Raw genomic sequence first — 25719 nt, 5'->3', positions numbered from 1 at the left:
ATAAATCAAGTGGACCTAACAAAAGCAGAAGATCTTAGGAAGAGGTGGCCAGAATACACAGAAGAACTGTACAAAAAAGATCTTCACGACCAAGATAATCACAGTGGTGTGATCACTCACCTTGAGCCAGACATCGTGGAATGTGAAGTCAAGTGGGCCTTAGAAAGCATCACTACGAACAAAGCTAGTGGAGGTGATGGAATTCCAGTTGAGCTATTTCAAATCCTGAAAGATGATGCTGTGAAAGTGCTGCACTCAATATGCCAGCAAATTTGGAAAACTCAGCAGTGGCCACAGGACTGGAAAAGGTCAGGCTTCATCCCAATCCCAAAAAAAGGCAATGCCAAAGAATGCTCAAACTACTGCAAAATTGCACCCATCTCACACGCTAGTAAATTCATGCTCAAAATTCTCCAAGCCAGACTTCAGCAATATGTGAATCGTGAACTTCTAGATGTTCAAGCTGGCTCTAGAAAAGGCAGAGGAACCAGAGATCAAATTGCCAACATCCGCTGGATCATGGAGAAAGCAAGAGAGTTCCAGAAAAACATCTATTTCTGCTTCGTTGACTATGCCAAAACCTTTGACTGTGTGGATCACAATAAACTGTGGAACATTCTGAAAGAGATGGGAATACCAGACCACCTGACCTGCCTCTTGAGAAACCTGTATGCAGGTCAGGAAGCAATAGTTAGAACTGGACATGGTACAACTGACTGGTCCCAAATAGGAAAAGGAGTACATCAAGGTTGTGTATTGTCACCCTGCTTATTTAACTTCTATGCAGAGTACATCATGAGGAACTCTGGGCTGGAAGAAGCACAAGCTGGAATCAAGATTGCCGGGAGAAATATTAATCACCTCAGATATGCAGATGACACAACCCTTATGGCAGAATGTGAAGAGGGACTAAAAAGCCTCTTGATGAAAGTGAAAGAGGAGAGTGAAAAGGTTGGCTTGAAGCTCAATATTCAGAAAACTAAAATCATGGCTACTGGTCCCATGACTTCATGGCAAATAGATCGGGAAAGAGTGGAAACAGTGTCAGACTTTATTTTTTGGGCTCCAAAATCACTTTGGATGCTGATTGCAGCCATGAAATTAAAAGCCGCTTACTCCTTGGAAGGAAAGTTATGACCAAGCTAGATAGCATATTAAAAAGCAGAGACATTACTTTCCCAACAAAGGTTCTTCTTGTCAAGGCTATGGTTTTCCCAGTGGTCATGTATGGATGTGAGAGTTGGACTGTGAAGAAAGCTAATCGCCGAAGAATTGATGCTTTTTAACTGTGGTGTTGGAGAAGACTCTTGAGAGTCCCTTTGACTGCAAGGAGTTAAAACTAGTTAATTCTAAAGGAGATCGATCCTGGGTGTTCATTGGAAGGACTAATGCTAAAGCTGAATCTCCAATACTTTGGCCACCTCATGCGACGAGTTGACTCCCTGGAAAAGACTCTGATGCTGGGAGGGATTGGGGACAGGAAGAAAAGGGGACGGCAGAGAATGAGTTGGCTGGATGGCATCACCAACTCGATGGACATGAGTTTGAGTGAACTCTAAGAGTTGGTGATGGACAGGGAGGCCTGGCGTGCTGTGATCCATGGGGTTGCAAAGAGTCGGAAATGACTGAGCGACTAAACTGAACTGAACCAAACTGATCTCTTGATTCACAGCCGTGTCTAACTTAGTGAAACTATGAGCCATGCCTTGTAGGGCCACCCCAGATGGAGTGTCATGGTGGAGAGTTTTGACAAAATGTGTCCACTGGAGTAGGGATTGGCAAACCACTTCAGTATTCTTGCCCTGAGAAACCCATGAACATTATAAACAATATGTAATTTGTTACACTTACCTCATTGTTTTTTATTATTCTTTTCTTAATTTTTGCCTTTTTAAAGACAATATGTCTTGGTGTTAATCCTGTTTGGGAGCATTTGTGTTTCCTGGATGATCTGGGTGTCTGTTTCCCTTCTCAAGTTAAGAACGTTTTCAGCTATTATACCTTCAAATATGTTCTCTGCACATTTCTCTCACTTTTCTCCTTTTGAGACACTTTTGAGATGAATGTTAATATGCCTTATGCTTTCCCAGTGGTCTATTGAAGAGTTCTCATGTCTTTCCTTTATTTTTTTCTTTCTGTTCAGCTTCAGTGATTTCTACCACTTTGTCTTCCAGTTTGGTTATCTGTTCCTCTGTATCATCTAATCTACATATCTTTTATTTCAACAGTTCAGTTATATACCTTCAACTCTGGTTATTTTCTGACTCTATTAAAAATTTCAATTTCTCGCTCTTCATTAAATCTTCTCCAAAGGTCTTTGAACATCTTTACAAGCATTACTTTTAACTCTTTTTTGGTTAGATTGCTTATCTCTACTTAAATTAGTTCTCTTAGGGTTTTATCTTCTTCCTTCATTTTTAATATCTTTCTCTATCACCTCATTTTTCCCAATTTACTGGTTTAATTTCTATGTATTTTGTAGGTTGGTTATGTTTTCTTACCTTAGACAAGTTTGTTTTTATATATATATATTTTTTATTTTTATATTTTATTTTATATATACATAATAATTTATATATATTTTTAAATATAAGCCCAAACTTTTTATTATTAGATTCGGCAGACAAAATGACATTTTGTAAAGAATAACAAACATAGCATAGGAAAAAAAAAGAAGAAAATTACAAAAGTTACAGGACTAATGATATGTTACTTGTGAGGCATAATGTCTACCTAAAGTGTTTTAGGTTTTGACTTGATAACACTCATAGTAGAGAAACCATTCTTGCAGAGGCTATGTCAATAGGAAAGGAAGAACTGATTTTTAAAGCAGTTTTAGCAAGCTCAGGATATTTATTTAAACCTTTTATCCAAAGAGAAGCAAGTCATCCTATTATTTTCAAACTAACCTTTCATCTTTTATCAGTCACTGATTTCAACAATTCTCTAATATATAATTTGCCTCTTGAAGAAAGAAATGATTTCTGGGTTTTATACACTGTAGGGTTATAGTTGACCACAAACTTGAAAGTGTTAGTATGTTGTGATGTAGACGTAGTGTATATTCCTGGCATGCAGCTTGTGCCACACGTGACCCTGTCTGTTAAGTTTGATGGTACCCTAACTAGTCTTTGACTTATCCAATGAGAAAAGTCCACTACAAGCTTGGATATCAGAGCAGTGTCAAGGTGCTAGAAAAGTTTCTAATTGGTTACTTCCATTTCTGTACTTATCTCATAGACAAGTAGCAAACCTCTGACCAATAGTCTTTAAGTATTATTCTTGAATAATATACATTTTTCAAGTATTATTCTATCTCTCTGTTGTATGATTTATTTTTTCTCTTCTGTGCCTATCCAAATCCTTCTTGGTAAGCCAGTCTCTCAGAATCTCATTTTTGTGACTTCCTACTATGTTCATTTGTTCTATACATAGACAAGTGTTTTTATGTAGGAGACCGCCTATGCATCCCAGCACCATACAGCTACCCCCCACCCCGGTCACCAGAACTATGTATTTGGTCTTCATGAGTCCTTCTGTTGTAGTGAGTAGACTACTGTGAGTAATCTGGTGGGCATGGCTTCTTCGGTTGGTTGCTAAGCCTCACCTTATATAAAGGCTGCTCATCATTTGTGTGTGGGGAAGGGTGTGACAATGCCACTGGATGCAGAGCCCTAGAGGCTCCTGAAGCTAGTGCTGGTCCATTGGTGGGTCATCCAATTTCTGGATTGGGTGTTTGTGGGGATAGGTGCCCATGATCTAGTGCCAGCCTGTCACAACTGGCTTCAGGATGTGGGGTGTCCCAAAGCTGGTGTAAGTTCCCTGGTGGGGCTGGATCTCAGAGTGATTGGCTGAGGACCCAATGGTATGCCAGAGTTTGTGTTGGTCTGCAGTAAGGAAGGACCAGGGCCCAGGGATGGCTTGGGGATGGTGCCGACCTAATGGAGGGTGGCCTGTGTCCTGAGGCTACTGTTGGCTCTATGGTCAATGCAGCCAGGTCATAAGGTCTCTGGTTGCAGGGTCCAGGAGTCCCAGAACTGATGTAAACTCATTGGTGGGTGGAGCTGAATCCCAGGGGATCTTGAAGCTGGTACCCACCCAGTGTTGCATGAGGCCAGATCCTAGGACTAATGCCAGCTCATTGGTAGGCAGAGCTGAGTTCAAGGGTCTCCAACTCTTGGGCCCTGAGTGTCCCAGGGCTACTGCTGGTGCCCTGGTATGCACAGTTTGGCTCTGACCCTTATGGTGGATAAGACTGTGGCCCAGGGATGTTGTGAATACAGATGATACAAAGTCATCAGGCCTCCTAGTGGGTGGAACTTCATTTCCACTCAGTGCTTGGTCTGAGGCATACCAATACTGGTGAAGAAAGGCTGATGGATGAAGTCAGACCCTGGCACTAATAAGATAAATGGAGGATTCTAAAATAGCGCCTGCCAACACCAGAATACACAGGGTAGAACAAGCTACCAAAAATTACTGTCACCAGTGTCTATGTTCCCATCATGAGCTCCAGTTATATCCTGTCTCCAGGAGGCTCTCCAAGATCACCAAGTGGGTCTGACTGAGGCTTCTTTCAAATCACTGCTTCTTCTCTGAGTCCTGGAGTGTGCGACATTCTATATGCACTCTTTAAGAATGGAGTCTCTCTTTTCCACAGCCCTTTCACTAGCCCCAGAGTAAGTTTTATTGACATTCAAAGAAAAACATATGAGAGATTAATCTTTCTGGTGCAAGACACCTGGACTGGGGAGTCCAATGAGGGACTCAGACCACTCGTTCCCTGGGGAGAAACTGAGATTGCAGTTATCCTCCCAATTGTGAGTTGCCCACCCTAAGTTATGTGTCTTGACTTTGTCACATCTCAACCCCTCTTACCCATCTCATTATGATTAATTCTTTTTATCTTTAGTTGTAAAAGACCTTCCCAACTCATCTTTCTGTTTTCCTGGTCAATAGTTTCTCTGTAAACAGTTGTAATTTTGGTATGACCATGTGAGGAGGTGAGCTCAGGTTTTCCCTACTCTACAATCTTGGCCATTCCCCCCCCCTTTCTTCTTTATTTTTTTAAATTTATTTTATTGGAGGCAAAATGCCTAACATTAATATATTTGTTGGTTTTGCCATACATTGACACGAATCCGCCCCAGATGTACATGTGTTCCCTTTCTTGAACTCCCCTCCACCTCCCTCTTCCCCATATCCTCCCTCCAGGTCATCCCAGTGCACCAGCCCCAAGCATCCTGTATCATGTGTCGAACCTGGACTGGTGATTCATTTCACATATGATAATATACATGCTACAATGCCATTCTCCCCAATCATCCCACCTTCACCCTCTCCACAGAGTCCCAACGACTGTTCTATATACCTATGTCTCTTTTGCAGTCTCATATACAGGGTTAAGGTTACCATATTTCTAAATACCATATATATGTGTTAGTATACTGTATTGATATTTTTCTTTCTGGCTTACTTCACTCTGTATAATAGGCTCCAGTTTCATCCACCTCATTAAAACTGATTCAAATGCATTATTTTTGATGGCTGAAAAATACTCCATTGTGTATATGTACCAAAGCTTTCTTATCCATTCATCTGCAGATGGACATCTAGGTTGCTTCCATGTCCTGGCTATTATAAACAGTGCTCCATGTACATTGGAGTACATATGTCTCTTTCAATTCTGGTTTCCTTGGAGTGTATGCCCAGGAGTGCGATTATTGGATCATATGGCAGTTCTATTTCCAGTTTTTTGAGGAATCTCCACACTGTTCCCCATAGTGGCTGTACTAGTTTGCATTCCCACCAACAGTGTAAGAGGGTTCCCTTTTCTCCACACCCTCTCCAGCATTTATTGCTTGTAGACTTTTGGATAGCAGCCATTCTGACTGGTGTGAAATGGTATCTCATTGTGGTTTTGATTTGCATTTCTCTGACTATGAGGGACGTTGACCAATTTTTCATGTGTTTGTTAGCCATCTTTATGTCTGCTTTGGAGAAATGTCTGTTTAGTTCTTGGGCCCATTTTTTGATTGGGTCACTTAGTTTTCTGGAATTGAGCTGCAGGAGCTGCTTGTATATTTTGGAGATTAATCCTTTATCAGTTGTTTCATTTGCTCTTATTTTCTCCCATTCTGAAGGCTGTCTTTTCACCTTGCTTATAGTTTCCTTTGCTGTGCAGAAGCTTTTGATTTTAATTAGGTCCCATTTGCTTATTTTTGCTTTTATTTCCAATATTCTGGGAGGTGGGTCTTGGAGGATCCTGCTCTGACATGTCGGAGAGTGTTTTGCCTACGTTCTCCTCTAGGAGTTTTATAGAATCTGGTCTTACATTTAGCTCTCTAATCCATTTTGAGTTTGTTTTGGTGTATGGTGTTAGGAAGTGTTCTAGTTTCATTATTTTACAAGTGGCTAACCAGTTTTCCCAGCACCACTTGTTAAAGAGACTGTCTTTTCTCCATTTTATATTCTTGCCTCCTTTGTCGAAAATAAGGTGTCCATAGGTGCATGGATTTATCTCTGGGCTTTCTAATTTGTTCCATTGATCTATATTTCTGTCTTTATGCCAGTACCATACTGTCATGATGACTGTGGCTTTGTAGTAGAGCCTGAAGTCCGGCAGGTTAATTCCCCCAGTTCCATTCTTCTTCTTCAAGATTGCTTTGGCTATTCGAGGTTTTTTGTATTTCCATACAAATTGTGAGATTATTTGTTCTAGTTCTGTGAAAAATATCGGTGGGAGCTTGATAGGGATTGCATTGAATGTATAAATTACTTTGGGTAGTATACTCATTTTCACAATATTTATTCTTCCAATCCACGAACACGGTATATTTCTCCGTCTATTAGGGTCCTCTTTGATTAATTTCACTAGTGTTTTATAGTTTTCTATGTACAAGTCTTTTGTTTCCTTAGGTAGATATATTCCTAAGTATTTAATTGTTTTCATTGCAACAGTGAATGGAATAGTTTCCTTAATATCTCTTTCTATTTTCTCATTATTAGTGTATAGGAATGCAAGGGATTTCTGTGTGTTGATTTTATATCCTGCAACTTTACTGTAATCATTGATTAGCTCTAGTAGTTTTCTGGTAGAGTCTTTAGGGTTTTCTGTGTAGAGGGTCATGTCATCAATGAACAGTGAAAGTTTTACTTCTTCTTTTCCAATTTGTATTCCTTTTATGTCTTTTTCTGCTCTGATTGCTGTAGCCAAAACTTCCAGAACTATGTTGAATAGTAGTGGTGAGAGTGGGCACCCTTGTCTTGTTCTTGACTTTAGGGAAAATGCTTTCAGTTTTTCACCATTGAGGATAATGTTTGCTGTGGGTTTGTCACATATAGCTTTTATTATGTTGAGGTATGTCCCTTCTATTCCCACTTTCTGGAGGGTTTTTATCATAAATGGATGTTGTATTTTGTCAAAGGCTTTCTCTGCATCTATTGAGATAATCATATGATTTTTATTTTTCAGTTTGTTAATGTGGTGTATTACGCTGATTGATTTGCGGATATTGAAGAATCCTTGCATTCCTGGGATAAAGCCCACTTGGTCATGATGTATGATCTTCTTAATGTGTAGTTGGATTCTGATTGCTAGAATTTTGTTCAGGATTTTTGCATCTATGTTCATCAGTGATATTGGCCTGTAGTTTTCTTTTTTGGTGGGATCTTTACCAGGTTTTGGGATTAGGGGGATGGTGGCCTCATAGAATGAGTTTTGAAGTTTCCCTTCCTCAACAATTTTCGGGAAGAGTTTGAGTAAAATAGGTGTTAGCTCTTCTCTAAATTTTTGGTAGAATTCAGCTGTGAAGCCGTCTGGACCTGGGCTTTTGTTTGCTGGAAGATTTCTGATTACTTCCTCTAGTTCCGTGCTTGTGATGGGTCTATTCAGATTTTCTATTTCTTCCTGGTTCAGTTTTGGCAAGGTGTACTTTTCTAGGAATTTGTCCACTTCTTCCAAGTTATTCATTTTCTTGCCATATAATTGCTGATAGTATTCTCTAATAATCCTTTGTATTTCTGTGTTGTCTATTGTGAACTCCCCATTTTCATTTCTAATTTGATTGATTTGGTTCTTCTCCCTTTGTTTCTTGATGAGTCTGGCTCGTGGTTTGTCAATTTTAATTACCTTCTCAAAGAACCAGCTTTTGGCTTTGTTGATTTTTGCTATGATCTCTTTTGTTTTTTTGCATTTATCACTGCCTTAATTTTTACGATTTCTTTCCTTCTACTAACCCTGGGGTTCTTCATTTCTTCCTTTTCTAGTTTCTTTAGATGTAGAGTTAGGTTATTTAGTTGACTTTTTTCTCGTTTCTTGAGGTGTGCCTGTATTGCTATGAACTTCCCCCTGAGCCCTGCTTAGGTTTGGGGTTGTTGTGTTTTCATTTTCATTCATTTCTATGCATATTTTGATTTCTCTTTTGATTTCTTCTATGATTTGTTCATTATTCAGCAGCGTTTTGTTCAGCCTCGATATGTTGGCATTTTTAATAGTTTTTCTCCCATAATTGAGATCTAATCTTACTGCATTGTGGTCAGAAAAGATGCTTGGAATGATTTCAATTTTTTTGAATTTATTTAGGCCCCGGCGCAACTGATCAGGCAAAGAGGCGCAGCCGAGAGGAGCTACCCCACGCCTGAGGCCAGGGCCAGGGACCGAGAGGAGGTGCCCCACGTCCAACAGGCGGTGGCTGCGTGGGCACAGGAGGGCCGAGAGGAGCTACTCCTCGTTCAAGGTCAGGAGGGGCGGCCTTGAGGAGATACCCCTCTTCCAAGGTAAGGAACAGCGGCTGCACATTGCTGGAGCGGCTGTGAAGAGATTTTCCATGACTAAGGTAAGAGAAACCCAAATAAGGCGATAGGTATTGCGAGGGGGCATCAGGGCAGACACACTGAAATCATAATCGCAGGAAACTAGCCGATCTGATCACACGGACCACAGCCGAATGTGGTCCACTGGAGAAGGGAATGGCAAACCACTTCAGTATACTTGCCTTGAGAACCCCATGAACAGTATCAAAGGGCAAAATGATAGGCTACTGAATGAGGAATTCCCCAGATCAGTAGGTGCCCAGTGTGCTACTGGATATCAGTGGAGAAGTAACTCTAGAAGGAATGAAGGGATGGAGCAAAAACAAAATCAAAACCCAGTTGTGGATGTGACCAATGATAGAAGCAAGGTCTGATGCTGTAAAGAGCAATAATGCATAGGAACTTGGAATGTTAGGTCCATGAAACAAGGCAAATTGGAAGTGGTCAAACAGGAGATGGCAAGAGTGAACATAGACATTCTAGGAATCAGTGAATTAAAATGGACTGGAATGGGTGAATTTAACTCAGATGACCATTATATATACTACTGTGGGCAGGAATCCCTTAGAAGAAATGGAGTAGCCATCATGGTCAACAAAAGAGTCCGAAATGCAGTACTTGGATGCAGTCTTAAAAACCACAGAATGATTTCTCTTCGTTTCCAAGGCAAACCATTCAACATTACAGTAATCCAGGCCTATGCCCCAACCAGTAATGCTGAAGAAGCCGAAGTTGAACAGTTCTATGAAGACCTACAAGATCTTTTAGAACTAACACCCAAAAAAGATGTCCTATTCATTCTAGGGGACTGGAATGTAAAAGTAGGAAGTCAAGAAACACCTGGAGTAACAGGCAAATTTGGCCTTGGAGCATGAAATGAAGCAGGGCAAAGGCTAATAGAGTTTTGTCAAGAGAACGCACTGGTCATAGCAAACACCCTCTTCCAACAACACAAGAGAAGACTCTACACATGGACATCATCAGATGGTCAACACCGAAATCAGATTGATTATATTCTTTGCAGCCAAAGATGGAGAAGCTCTATACAGTTAGCAAAAACAAGACCAGGAGCTGATTGTGGCTCAGATCACGAACTCCTTATTGTCAAATACAGACTTAAATTGAAGAAAGTAGGGAAAACCACCAGTCCATTCAGATATGACCTAAACCAAATCCCTTATGATTATACAGTGGAAGTGGGGAATAGATTTAAGGGACTAGCTCTGATAGATAGAGTGCCTGATGAACTCTGGACGAAGGTTCGTGACATTGTACAGGAGACAGGGACCAAGACCATCCCCATGGAAAAGAAATGCAAAAAAGCAAAATGGCTGTCTGAGGAGGCCTTACAAATAGCTGTGAAAAGAAGAGAAGCGAAAAACAAAGGAGAAAAGGAAAGATATAAGCATCTGAATGCAGAGTTCCAAAGAATAGAAAGGAGAGATAAGAAAGCCTTCCTCAGTGATCAAGAAAAAGAAATAGAGGAAAACAACAGAATAGGAAAAACAAGAGATCTCTTCAAGAAAATTAGAGATTCCAAGGGAACATTTCATGCAAAGATGGGCTCGATAAAGGACAGAAATGCTATGGACCTAACAGAAGCAGAAGATATTAAGAAGAGATGGCAAGAATACACAGAAGAACTGTACAAAAAATATCTTCACGACCAAGATAGTCACGATAACGTGATCACCGACCTAGAGCCAGACATCTTGGAATGTGAAGTCCAGTGGGCCTTAGAAAGCATCACTACGAACAAAGCTAGTGGTGGTGATGGAATTCCAGTTGAGCTTTTTCAAATCCTGAAAGATGATGCTGTGAAAGTGCTGCACTCAATATGCCAGAAAATTTGGAAAACTCAGCAGTGGCCACAGGACTGGAAAAGGTCAGTCTTCATTCCAATCCAAAGAAAGGCAATGCCAAAGAATGCTCAAACTACCACACAATTGCACTCATCTCACACGCTAGTAAATTCATGCTCAAAATCCTCCAAACCAGGCTTCAGCAATATGTGAACCGTGAACTCCCAGATGTTCAAGCAGGTTTTAGAAAAGGCAGAGGCACCAGAGATCAAATTGCCAACATCCGCTGGATCATGGAGAAAGCAAGAGAATTCCAGAAAAACATCTATTTCTGCTTCATTGACTATGCCAAAGCCTTTGACTGTGTGGATCACAATAAACTGTGGAAAATTCTGAAAGAGATGGGAATACCAGACCACCTGACCTGCCTCTTGAGAAACCTGTATGCAGGTCAGGAAGCAACAGTCAGAACTGGACATGGAACAACAGACTGGTTCCAAATAGGAAAGGGAGTGCGTCAAGGCTGTATATTGTCACCTTGCTTATTTAACTTATATGCAGAATACATCACGAGGAACACTGGGCTGGAAGAAGCACAAGCTGGAATCAACATTGCTGGGAGAAATATCAATAATCTCAGATATGCAGATGACACTACCCTTATGGCAGAAAGTGAAGAGAAACTCAAAAGCCTCCTGATGAAAGTAAAAGAGGAGAGTGAAAAGTTTGGCTTGAAGCTCAACATTCAGAAAACTAAGATCATGGCATCTGGTCCCATCACTTCATGGGAAATAGATGGAAAAACAGTGGAAACAGTGTCAGACTTTATTTTTGGGGGCTCCAAAATAACTGCAGATGCTGCTTGCAGCCATGAAATTAAAAGACGCTTACTCCTTGGAAGGAAAGTTATGATCAACCTTGATAATATATTAAAAAGCAGAGACATTACTTTGCCAACAATGGTCTGTCTAGTCAAGGCTATGGTTTTTCCCGTGGTCATGTGTGGATGTGATAGTTGGACTGTGAAGAAAGCTGATCACCGAAGAATCGATGCTTTTGAACTGTGGTGTTGGAGAAGACTCTTGAGAGTCTCTTGTACCGCAAGGAGATCCAACCAGTCCATTCTAAAGGAGATCGATCCTGGGTGTTCATTGGAAGGACTGATGCTAAAGCTGAAACTCCAATACTTTGGCCACCTCATGCGACGAGTTGACTCACTGGAAAAGACTCTGATGCTGGGAAAGTTTGGGGGCGGGAGGAGAAGGGGACGACAGAGAATGAGATGGCTGGATGGCATCACCGACTCTGTGGACATGAGTTTGAATGAACTCCGGGAGTTGGTGATGGACAAGGAGGCCTGGCGTGCTGTGATTCATGGGGTCGCGGAGAGTCGGACACGACTGAGCGACTGAACTTGAACTTCAGATTAAGGCCCAGGATGTGATCTATCCTGGAAAAGGTTCCGTGTGCGCTTGAGAAAAAGGTGAAATTCATTGTTTTGGGGTGAAATGTCCTATAGAGATCTATTAGGTCTAACTGGTCTATTCTATCATTTAACGTTTGTAGTTCCCTGTTAATTTTCTGTTTAGTTGATCTATCCATAGGTGTAAGTGGGGTATTAAAGTCTCCCAGTACTACTGCGTTGTTGTTAATTTCCCATTTCATACGTGTTAGTAATTGTCTTACATATTGCACTGCTCCTATGTTGGATGCATAAGTGTTTATAATTGTTATATCTTCTTCTTGGATTGATCCTTTGATCATTAAGTAGTGTCCTTCTTTGTCTCTTTTCACAGCCTTTGTTTTGAAGTCTATTTTATCTGATATGAGTATTGCTACTCCTGCTTTCTTTGGTCTCTATTTGCGTGGAATATCTTTTTCCAACCCTTCACTTTCAGTCTGGATGTGTCCCTCGTTTTGAGGTGGGTCTCTTGCAGACAATATATATGGGGGTCTTGTTTTTGTATCCATTCAGCTAGGCTTTGTCTTTTCGTTGGGGCATTCAAGCCATTTACGTTTAAGGTGATTATTGATAAGTATGAGCCCATGTCCATTTTCTTTATTGTTTTGGGTTCGAGTTTATATACCCTTTCTGTGTTTCCTGTCTAGAGAAGATCCTTTAGTATTTGTTGGAGAGCTGGTTTGGTGATGCTGAATTCTCTCAGCTTTTGCTTGTCTGTAAAGCGTTTGATTTCTCCTTCATATTTGAATGAGATCCTTGCTGGGTATAGTAATCTGGGCTGTAGGTTACTTTCTTTCATCACTTTAAGTATGTCTTGCCATTCCCTCCTGGCCTGAAGAGTTTCTGCTGAAAGATCAGCTGTTATCCTTATGGGGATCCCCTTGTGTGTTATTTGTTGTTTTTCCCTTGCTGCTTTTAATATTTGTTCTTTGTGTTTGATCTTTGTTAATTTGATTAATATGTGCCTTGGAGTATTTCCCCTTGGGTTTATCCTGTTAGGGACTCTCTGTGTTTCTTGGACTTGGATGATTATTTCCTTTCCCATTTTAGGGAAATTTTCCACTATTATCTCCTCAAGTATTCTCTCATGGTCTTTCTTTTTTCTTCTTCTTCTGGGACTCTTATGATTCGAATGTTGGGGTGTTTAATATTGTCCCATATGTCTCTAATATTGTCCTCATTTCTTTTAATTCTTTTTTCTTTTTCCATCTCTGTTTCATTTATTTCTAACATTCTATATTCTAGCTCGCTTATCCTGTCTTCTGCCTCCATTATTCTACTGTTTGTTCCCTCCAGAGTGTTTCTGATCTCATCTATTGCATTATTCATTGTATATTGACTCTTTTTTATTTCCTCTAATTCCTTATTAAACATTTCTTGCATCTTCTCAATCCTTTTCTCCAGTTTGTTTATCTGTAACTCCGTTTTGCTTTCCAGATTTTGAATCATTTTCACAATTAAAATTCAAAATTCTTTATAGGGTAGGTTCCCTCTTTTGTTCATGTTGGTGGGCATTTATCCTCTTCCTTTACTTGCTGGGTATTTCTCTGCCTCTTCATCTTGCTTATATTGCTGTGTTCGGGTTGGCCTTTCCGTCTTCTGGCAGTTTGTGGAGTTCTCTTTATTATGTAGTTACCTCGTTGTGTGTGGGGTTGGATGGGTGACTTGTCAAGGTTCCCTGGTTAGGGAAGCTTGTGTCGATGTTCTGGTGGGTGGAGCTGGATTTCTTCTCTCTGGAGTGCAATGAAGTGTCCAGTAATGAGTTTGAGATGTCAGTGGGTTTGGAGTGTCTTTGGGCAGCCTGTATATTGAAGCTCAGTGCTATTCTCCTGTGTTGCTGGATAGTTTGCGTGGTATGTCTTTCACTGAAACTTGTTGACCCTTGGGTGGTGCCTGGTTTCAGTGTATGTATGGAGGCATTTGATGAGTACCTATCAATTAATGTTCTCTGAAACAGGAGATCTCTGGTGTTCTCAGGATTTGGCCTTAAGCCTCTGCCTCTGTTTTTCAGTCTTATTCTTGCAGTAGGCTCAAGGCTTCTCCCTCTGTTACTTCCAAGGCAGTTCCTTCTGTTGAAAAAGCTCTTCTGTTTTCTGGTCTCCTCAGTGTCTAATTTCCGTCCTGACAGCAAGATGTGGTGGTGGACACTTTTTTTTTTTTCCGGCTCACCTGTTCAGTCCTGCTGTGGGGAGGGAGGAACGCAGCTAACAAATATCCCTGGCATCTGTGGGGAGTGCTCGCAGTGTCTTGGCTACACTGGGAATGCTCCCGCTCGAGGCCTGTGTGCTTTCCCTGTTTATGCTGCTTAGGCTCTAGGTTGCTCTGCTGGGAGCTGTCCACGGCTGGTGCTGGGTTGCATGCACTTCCCAGGTCTGAGCGGCTCAGGTTCTGGTACTCGGGTACTCCACAAAGGTGCAGTCTTTGCTGGGCTTGCGTTTTGTGTCTTCCCAGGTCCAAGCAGCTTTGCTGGGCTTGCGTTTTGTGTCTTCCCCGGTCCAAGCAGCTCAGGTGACCAGGTGTTTGGTGAGCGCGGTGGCTACGACTTATCGCCTTCCCGGTCCCTGCCACTCGGTTTTCTGGGAGTACAACCGGCGCAGTTTCTCAGGTGGATATCGACCAGCCCGAACCCAAGAAGTCCTGGCCAGCAAGGAAGCCTGCCTGCAGCTTGGCACAGGAAGCCTCTCTGGGGCCGCAGCTGCCCCCGCCCCATCGCTGGCTTCCCTCCCCGCCCGCGTCGGCGGGGGCTGGGGGATGGGCCGCCCGCTGCCGGCTCTGCTCAGCGCCCTGTTCTGTGGGCGGGGCTGGGAGAGTCCTGCGTTGGGGCTTTTCGCAGGCTTTTCCTAGCCTTTTCGCCTTTTAGCTGCAGCTTCTGCTTTGGTATCTTAAGTTCGCACCCTCAGTTTGCCCTGGGGCGTTCAAGCCCGGTTCTTCCTCTAAGCACGCAGCCTGTTCTCCCTCTAAGCGCCGCTGCCCGCGCCTCCCTGCCCCGCACCCGCCTGCTAGTGGGGGGCATGGGCGTCTGCGCTGCTTCTCCGCTGAGAGTTTCTTCTGGGCACTTAGTCTGTGAGTTTTAATTATTTATGTCTTTTGTCTCCCAGTTATGTGGCCCTCTGAGGTTCCACTCGCCGGTGTTTCCAGGTGTTTGGAAACTTCTCTTTTTTTTCTTTTTAAGCCTCCCTTCCCGGGATGGAGCTCCGCCCCTCCCTCTTTTGTCTCTGTTTTTTCTTTTATACTAGTCCCTACCTCCTTTCGACGACTATGGGCTGCTTTTCTGAGTGCCTGATGTCCTCTTCCGGTATTCAGAAGTTGTTTTGTGGGATTTACTCAGCGTTCAAATGTTCTTTTGCTGATTTTGTGGGGGAGAAAGTGGTCGCCCCATCCTATTCCTCCGCCATCTTCCCCCTTTCTTCTTTAAAAAGTCATTTTATTGTGATAAATTGTGTATAGTATAAAACATAATATAAATTTTACCATTATGACCATTACTAAATATTCAAATCAAGAATATTCACAATGTGTATAACAATCACTACTGTCCATCACCCCAAACTGAAACCCTATAATTAGGCAATAATTCTTCATTCTCCTTTACCCTCAGCCTCTGGTAAACTCTGTTCTACTTTTTTTGTATGTATTAATTTACTTGCTCTAAATATGTCATATAAGTGGAATCATATGTTTCCTTTTCTGTTTGACTTTTATCACCACAATATTTTCAAGGTTCATTCATATTGTAGCACATATCAGAACTTCATTTGTTTTTGTGACTGAAAAATATTCTATTCTATGTATACACCACATTTTGTTTATCCATTCATCTGTTGATAGATCCTTGGCTTGTTTTCACCTCTTAGCTATTGTAAACAATGTTTCTATGAACATTGGTGCACATGTCCTGTTCTTAAGCAAATCCCAGCCTGGACTGAAGGTGTTGGATCAATGACATCAGATATTATTGGGACTGTTACTTAGCCTTAGCATGTTATTAGAGTGAATTATGAGCGACTTGGACATATCTGAGTCACAGTTACCTTCCCTCCATTGGCCCACATTGGACTCCTGCCTCAATGTCCATACTTGGCATGTCTTTAGATTTGGAGGATGGTTATTATATAATTAGAAATTGTAAAGGGCCGAGGCAGCAATCTATCAGAAAGCAAACTGATCATAGAACTGGAGCAGGGTTGTGAAAACTCGCCTGCTAGTCCAGGTGTAAATCTTTTAGTTGCTGATTTTGGGAAATTCTAGGAAGTCCTGAAGGAGAGACTAGAGTGGCCAGGGCAATGTTAAGAAGAATAAAGACCATGACCATTTACTTACTGGCATCAAAGTGTTTCAATATTTAAACAGTTAATGTGGATTTACTGGCAAATTGTGCCTAACTGTCAGTCTTGTACATCCTGGAGTCCTAGATTCCTAAACCTGGTGCCATTCACAAGCTCTTCCAAAAAACTAAGGAGGTCACAGTCCCTCAACTCATTCTATGAGGCCAGCATTACAATGAAAGGAAAATCAGACAAAAAAACGTCACAAGGAAAGAAAGCTAGGGATCAATAACCTTTCTGATTATAGATAAAAGGTTTCTCAACAAAATATTAGCAAACAGAACCATCAACATATAAAAAGAATTTACATACCACAAATAAGTGAGATTTATCTCAGTAATACAAGGCTAACTCACCATATGAAAATCAATCAATGTAATGCACAGTATTAATATAACACAGAAACAAATCACATGATCATCTTAATAGATTCAAATACAACATTTTTCAAAATTCCTATCATGATAAATAAAAAACCATGCAACACTCTAGGAATATAAGCGGATGTCCTCAGGTATCTACAGAAAAATAACAATAACAGCTAATATCATACTTCATCATGAAACTGAAAGCATTCCGTAACAAGAAAAGGAAGTCAACTCTTGTCACTTCAGTTTAGCATTTTGCTGGAGGTTCTAGCCAGAGAAATTAGGCAATTAAAATGAATAAAATCTATTCAGTTTAAATAGTAAGAAGTAAAACTATCTCTGCCTGCAAATGATTTGATCTTGCATGTGGAAAATTCTGAGGAATTCTCTTCAAAATGTAAACATGCCATATGATCCAGAAATTCCACTCCAAGAGAAATAAAAATATATGTCCATGCAAAATTTGTACATGAGTCGTGATGGTAGAATTATTTATAATATCAAAAAGTACTTAAAAACTCAAATTTCCATTAATTAATGATTAGAAAAATAAATGGTTAAATAAGCAAGGTGACAATATACAGACTTGACGTATTCCTTTTCCTATTTGGAACCAGTCTGTTGTTCCATGTACAGTTCTGATTGTTGCTTCCTGACCTACATACAAGTTTCTCAAGAGGCAGGTCAGGTGGTCTGCTATTCCCATCTCTTTCAGAATTTTCCACAGTTTACTGTGATCCACAAAGTCAAAGGCTTTGGCATAGTCAATGACGCAGAAATAGATATTTTTCTGGAACTCTCTTGCTTTCTCCATGATCCAGTGGATGTTGGCAATTTGATCTCTGGTGCCTCTGCTTGAACCTGCTTGAACATCTGGGAGTTCACGGTTCACATATTGCTGAAACCTGGCTTGGAGGATTATGAGCATGACATTACTAGCCTGTGAGATGAGTGCAATTGTGCAGTAGTTTGAGCATTCTTTGGCATTGCCTTTCTTTGGGACTGGAATGAAGACTGACCTTTTCCAGTCCTGTGGCCACTGCTGAGTTTTCCAAATTTTCTGGCATATTGAGTGCAGCACTTTCACAGCACCATCTTTCAGGATTTGAAATAGCTCACCTGGAATTCCATCACCTCCACTAGCTTTGTTCGTCGTGATGCTTTCTAAGGCCCACTGGACTTCACATTCCAAGATGTCTGGCTCCAGGTGAGTGATCACATTATCTTGACTATCTTGGTCGTCAAGATCTTTTTTGTACAGTTCTTCTGTGTATTCTTGCCACCTCTTCTTAATATCTTCTGCTTCTGTTAGGTCCCTACAATTTCTGTCCTTTATCGAGCCCATTTTGCATGAAATGTTCCCTTGGAATCTCTAATTTTCTTGAAGAGATCTCTTGTTTTTCCTATTCTGTTGTTTTCCTCTATTTCTTTGCTTGATCACTGAGGAAGGCTTTCTTATCTCTCCTTGCTATTCTTTGGAACTCTCCATTCAGATTCTTATATCCTTCCTTTTCTCCTTTGCTTTTCGCTTCTCTTCTTTTCATAGCTATTTGTAAGGCCTCCTCAGACAGCCATTTTGCTTTTATGCATTCCTTTTCCATGGGGATGGTCTTGGTCCATGTCTCCTGTACAATGTCATGAAGCTCCATCCAGAGTTCATCAGGCACTCTATCCATCAGATCTAGTCCCTTAAATTTATTTCTCACTTCCACTGTATAATCATAAGGGATTTGATTAGGTCATATCTGAATGGTCTAGTGGTTTTCCCTACTTTTTTCAATTTACGTCTGAATTTGGCAATAAGGAGTTCATGATCTGAACCACAGTCAGTTCCTGGTCTTGTTTTTTCAAACTGTATAGAGCTTCTCCATCTTTGGCTGCAAAGAATATAATCAATCTGATTTCGATGTTGACCATCTGGTGATGCCCATGTGTAGAGTCTTCTCTTGTGTTGTTGGAAGAGGGTGTTTGCTATGACCAGTGCGTTCTCTTGACAAAATTCTATTAGCCTTTACCCCGCTTCATTCCGTGCTCCCAGGCCAAATTTGCCTGTTATTCCAGGTGTTTCTTGACTTCCTACTTTTGCATTCCAGTCTCCTATAATGAGAAGGACAACTTTTGTGGGTGTTAGTTTTAAACTTATATGCAGAGTACATCATGAGGAACGCTGGGCTGGAAGAAGCACAAGCTGGAATCAAGATTGCTGGGAAAAATATCAATAACCTCAGATATGCAGATGACACTACCCTTATGGCAGAAAGGGAAGAAGAACTCAAAAGCCTCTTGATGAAAGTGAAAGAGGAGAGTGAAAAGGTTGGCTTGAAGGTCAACATTCAGAAAACAAAGATCATGGCATCTGGTCCCATCACTTCATGGGAAATAGATGGAAAAACAGTGGAAACAGTGTCAGACTTTATTTTTGGGGGCTCCAAAATCACTACAGATGCTGATTGCAGCCATGAAATTAAAAGACACATTCTCCTTGGAAGGAAAGTTATGACCAACCTTGATAGTATATTAAAAAGTAGAGACATTACTTTGCCAACAAAGGTCCATCTAGTCAAGGCTATGTTTTTTCCCGTGGTCATGTATGAATGTGAGAGTTGGACTGTGAAGAAAACTGATCGCCGAAGAATTAATGCTTTTGAACTGTGGTGTTGGAGAAGACTCTTGAGAGTCCCTTGGACTGCAAGGAGATCCAACCAGTCCATTCTAAAGGAGATCAATCCTGGGTGTTCATTGGAAGGACTGATGCTAAAGCTGAAACTGCAATACTTTGGCCACCTCATGCGACCAGTTGACTCACTGGAAAAGACTCTGATGCTGGGAAAGTTTGGGGGCAGGAGGAGAAGGGGATGACAGAGAATGAGATGGCTGGATGGCATCACCGACTCGATGGACATGAGTTTGAGTGAACTCCGGGAGTTGGTGATGGACAGGGAGGCCTGGCGTGCTGTGATTCATGGGGTCGCGGAGAGTCGGACACGACTGAGCGACTGAAGTGAACTGAACTGAAATAAATTGTAGTTACCAATAAAATGGACTATTCATTCATCCAAAAAGTAAAATAGGATTCATGTAAAAATATGTATGAACCTTGAAAAGACTGTACAAAATAAATGAAGCCAGATACAAAATATCATATGTTATACGATTTCATTTATGTAAAATATCTAGAATGGGCAAATGTATAAAGACAGAAAACTGGTTAGCGGTTGTAGGGATTTTTGAGAGCAGAAGGAGAGAAGTGGAGAGAAACAGCTAACATGTCTGAGGTTTCCTTTGGGGATTTTGAAAATGTTCCAGAATTAGATAGTGGTAATGTTTGCATTGCTGGATCATGGAGAAAGCAAGAGAGTTCCAGAAAAACATCTATTTCTGCTTCATTGACAATGCCAAAGCCTTTAACTGTGTGGATCACAATGAACTGTGGAAATTCTGAAAGAGATGGGAATACCAGACCACCTGACCTGCCTCTTGAGAAAGCTGTATGCGGGTCAGGAAGCAACAGTTAGAACTGGATATGGAACAACAGACTGGTTCCAAATAGGAAAAGGACTGTATCAAGTTTGTATATTGTCACCCTGCTTTTTTAACTTATATGCAGAGTACATCATGAGGAATGCTGGACTGGAAGAAGCACAAGCTGGAATCAAGATTGCTGGGAGAAATACCAAAAACCTCAGATATGCAGATGACACCACCCTTATGGCAAAAAGTGAAGAGGAACTGAAAAGCCTCTTGATGAAAGTGAAAGAGGAGAGTGAAAAGGTTGGCTTGAAGCTCAACATTCAGAAAACAAAGATCATGGCAACTGGTCCCATCACTTCATGGGAAATAGATGGAAAAACAGTGGAAACAGTGTCAGACTTTATTTTTTGGGGGCTCCAAAATCACTGCAGATGCTGATTGCAGCCATGAAATTAAAAGACGCTTACTTCTTGGAAGGAAAGTTATGACCAACCTAGATAGCATATTAAAATGCAGAGACATTATTTGCCAACCGAGGTCCGTCTAGTCGAGGCTATGGTTTTTCCCGGGGTCATGTATGGATGTGAGAGTTGGACTGTGAAGAAAGCTGATCACCGAATCATTGATGCCTTTGAACTGTGGTGCTGGAGAAGACTCTTGAGAGTTCCTTGGACTGCGAGGAGATCCAACCAGTCCATTCTAGAGGAGATCAATCCTGGGTGTTCATTGGAAGGACTGATGCAAAAACTGAAACTCCAATACTTTGGCCACCTCATGCGACAAGTTGACTCACTGGAAAAGTCTCTGATGCTGGGAAGGGTTGGGGTCGGCAGGAGAAGGAGTCGGCAGGGAATGAGATGGCTGGATGGCATCACCGACTCAATGGACATGAGTTTGAGTGAACTGCAGGAGTTGGTGATGGACAGGGAGGACTGGCGTGGTGGGATTCATGGGGTAGCAAAGAGTTGGTCGCTATTGAGCGACTGAACTGAACTGAACTGAACTGAGTCTGACCAGGGTGAGATGATACCTCATTGAAGATTTGATTTGCATTTCTCTAAAAATGCATGATGATCATCTTTACATGTGCTTATTGGCCACCTGTATGTCATCTGTGGTGAAACATCTATTTAGAACTTCTGTGCACTTTTCAATTGGGTTGTTTATTTTTTATATGAGCTGCATAAGCTGTTTGTATATTTTGGAAATTAATCAATTGTCAGTTGCTTTCTTTCTAAACATTTTCTCCCATGCTGAAGCTTGTCGTTTCGTTCTTTTTTTTTTTTTTTTATGGTTTCCTTTGCTAAGCAAAAGACTTTAATTTTAATTCAGCTCAGTTCAGTCACTCAGTCTTGTCCGAATCTTTGCTACCCCATGAATCACAGTACGTCAGGCCTCCCTGTCCATCACCAACTCCCGGAGTTCGCTGAAACTCATGTCCATTGAGTCGGTGATGCCATGCAGCCATCTCATTCTCTGCCGACCCCTTTTCCTCCTGCCCCCAATCCCTCCCAGCATCAGAGTCTTTTCCAGAGAGTCAACGCTTCGCATGAGGTGGCCAAAATATTGGAGTTTCAGCTTTAGCATTAGTCCTTCCAATGAACACCCAGGACTGATCTCCTTTAGAATGAACTGTTTGGATCTCCTTGCATTCCAAGGGACTCTCAAGAGGCTTCTCCAACACCACAGTTCAAAAGGATCAATACTTTGGCGATCATCTTTCTTCACAGTCCAACTTTCACATTGATACATGACCACTGGAAAAACCATAGCCTTGACTAGGTGGACCCTTGTTGGCAAAGTACTGTCTCTGCCTCTTAATATGCTGTCTAAGTTGGTCATAACTTTCCTTCCAAGGAGTAAGTGTCTTTTAAATTCATGGCTTCAATCAGCATCCGCAGTGATTTTGGAGAACAAAAAAATAAAGTCTGACACTTTTTCCACTGTTTCCCCATCTATTTCCCATGAAGTGATGGGACTAGATGCCATGATCTTAGTTTTCTGAATATTGAGCTTCAAGCCAACTTTTTCACTCTCCTCGTTCACTTTCATTAAGAGGCTTTTTAGTCCCTCTTCACTTTCTGCCATAAGGGTGGTGTCACCTGCATATCTGAGGTGATTGGTATTTCTCCCAGCAATCTTGATTCCAACGTGTGCTTCTTCCAGCCCAGAGTTCCTCATGATGTACTCTGCATATAAGTTAAATAAGCGGGGTGACAATATACCGCCTTGATGTACTACTTTTCCTATTTGGAACCAGTCTGTTGTTCCATGTCCAATTCTAACTGTTGCTTCCTGACCTGCATACAGGTTTCTCAAGAGGCAGGTCAGGTGGTCTGGTATTCCCATCTCTTTCAGAATTTTCCACAGTTTATTGTGATCCACACAGTCAAAAGATTTGGCATAGTCAAAGAAACAGAAATAGATGTTTTTCTGGAACTCTCTTGCTTTCTCCATGATCCAGCGGATGTTGGCAATTTGATCTCTGGTGCCTCTGCCTTTTCTAAAACCTGCTTGAACATCTGGGAGTTCACGGTTCACATATTGCTAAAGCCTGCCTTGGAGAATTTTGAGCATGACTTTACTAGCGTGTGAGATGAGTGCAATTGTGCAGTAGTTTGAGCATTCTTTGGCATTGCCTTTCTTTGGGATTGGAATGAAGACTGAACTTTTCCAGTCCTGTGGCCACTGCTGAGTTTTCCAAATTTGCAGGCATATTGAGTGCAGGACTTTCACAGCATCATTTTTCAGGATTTGAAATAGCTCAATTGGAATAACAGATGGAGAGATATGTTCTTTGATGGGAAGAATAAATATTAACAACATGAGTGTACTACACAAACTGGTCTACAGATTAAATGCAATCCCTGTCAAATTAAGAATGGCATTTCCCTCAGAATTAGAAAAATTTTACAGCTTGTCTGCCCTCTGGTGGATGAGGATAAAATGGACATCACCAGATGGTCAACACCGAAATCAGACTGATTATATTCTTTGCAACCAAAGATGGAGAAGCTGTATACAGTTAGCAAAAACAGGTCCAGGAGCTGACTGTGGCTCAGATCATGATCTCCTTATTGCCAAATTCAGACTTAAATTGAAGAAAGAAGGGAAAACCACTAGACCATTCAGATATGACCTCAATCAAATCCCTTATGATTATACAGTGGAAGTGAGAAATAGATTTAAGGGACTAGATCTGATAGATAGAGTGCCTGATGAACTCTGGATGGAGGTTCATGACATTGTACAGGAGACAGGGACCAAGACCATCCCCATGGAAAAGGAATGCAAAAGAGCAAAATGGCTATCTGAGGAGGCTTTACAAATAGCTGTGAAAAGAAGAGAAGTGAAAAGCAAAGGAGAAAAGGAAAGATATAAGCATCTGAATGCAGAGTTCCAAAGAATAGCAAGGAGAGATAAGAAAGCCTTCCTCAGTGATCAAGGCAAAGAAATAGAGGAAAACAACAGAATAGGAAAAACAAGAGATCTCTTCAAGAAAATTAGAGATTCCAAGGGAACATTTCATGCAAAGATGGGCTCGATAAAGGACAGAAATGCTATGGACCTAACAGAAGCAGAAGATATTAAGAAAAGGTGGCAAGAATACACAGAAGAACTGTACAAAAAAGATCTTCACGACCAAGATAGTCACGATAACGTGATCACTGACCTAGAGCCAGACAACTTGGAATGTGAAGTCAAGCGGGCCTTAGAAAGCATCACTACTAACAAAGCTAGTGGAGGGGATGGAATTCCAGTTGAGCTATTTCAAATCTTGAAATATGATGCTGTGAAAATGCTGCACTCAATATGTCAGCAAATTTGGAAAACTCAGCAGTGGCCACAGGACTGGAAAAGTGTTTTCATTCCAATCCCAAAGAAAGGCAATGCCAAAGAATGCTCAAACTACTGCACAATTGCACTCATCTCACACGCTAGTAAAGTCATGCTCAAAATTCTCCAAGGCAGGCTTCAGCAATATGTGAACTGTGAACTCCCAGATGTTCAAGCAGGTTTTAGAAAAGGCAGAGGCACCAGAGATCAAATTGCCAACATCCGCTGGATCATGGAGAAAGCAAGAGAGTTCCAGGAAAACATCTATTTCTGTTTCATTGACTATGCCAAAGCCTTTGACTGTGTGGATCACAGTAAACTGTGGAACATTCTGAAAGAGATGGGAACACTAGACCACCTGACCTGTCTCTTGAGAAACCTGTATGCAGGTCAGGAAGCAAGTCAGAACTGTACATGGAACAATAGACTGGTTCCAAATAGGAAAGGAGTACGTCAAGGATGTATATTGTCATCTTGCTTATTTAACTTATATGCAGAGTACATCATGAGGAACGCTGGGCTGGAAGAAGCACAAGCTGGAATCAAGATTGCCGGGAGAAATATCAATAGCCTCAGATATGCAGATGACACCACCCTTATGGCAGAAAGTGAAGAGGAACTCAAAAGCCTCTTGATGAAAGTGAAAGAGGAGAGTGAAAAGGTTGGCCTGAAGATCAACATTCAGAAAACAAAGATCATGGCATCTGGTCCTGTCACTTCATGGGAAATAGATGGAAAAACAGTGGAAACAGTGTCAGACTTTATTTTTTGGGGCTCCAAAATCACTGCAGATGCTGATTGCAGCCATGAAATTAAAAGACGCTTATTCCTAGGAAGGAAAGTTATGCCCAACCTTGATAGTATATTAAAAAGCAGAGACATTACTTTGCCTACAAATGTCCATCTAGTCAAGGCTATGGTTTTACCAGTGGTCATGTATGGATGTGAGAGTTGAACTGTAAAGAAAGCTGATCGCCGAAGGATCGATGCTTTTGAACTGTGGTGTTGGAGAAGACTCTTGAGAGTCCCTTATACTGCAAGGAGATCCAACCAGTCCATTCTAATGGAGATCAATCCTGGGTGTTCATTGGAAGGACTGATGCTAAAGCTGAAACTGCAATACTTTGGCCACCTCATGCGACGAGTTGACTCACTGGAAAAGACTCTGATGCTGGGAAGGGTTGGGGGCGGGAGGAGAAGGGGACGACAGAGAATGAGATGGCTGGATGGCATCACCAACTCTGTGGACATGAGTTTGAGTGTACTCCGGGAGTTGGTGATGGACAGGGAGGCCTGGCGTGCTGTGATTCATGGGGTCGCGGAGAGTCGGACATGACTGAGCGACTGAACTTAACTGAACTGAAAATTTCTGAGTTAAGTGAACGTCGACATTTAACTTAGGAAGCTTCAGTTCAGTTCAATCGCTCAGTCGTGTCCGACTCTCCGCGACCCCATGAATCACAGCACGCCAGGCCTCCCTGTCCATCACCAACTCCTGGAGTACACTCAAACTCATGTCCACAGATTCGGTGATGCCATCCAGCCATCTCAGTCTCCGTCGTCCCCTTCTCCTCCCGCCCCCAACCCTTCCCAGCATCAGAGTCTTTTCCAGTGAGTCAACTCGTCGCATGAGGTGGCCA

The sequence above is a fragment of the Moschus berezovskii genome, chromosome X (assembly GCF_049115385.1).
Source record: "Moschus berezovskii isolate FMDL1 chromosome X, NW_MosBer_1.0, whole genome shotgun sequence".
Taxonomy (NCBI): Eukaryota; Metazoa; Chordata; class Mammalia; order Artiodactyla; family Moschidae; genus Moschus; species Moschus berezovskii.
The sequence above is the reverse complement of the archived record's forward strand: the minus strand, read 5'-3'. Positions refer to the sequence as shown.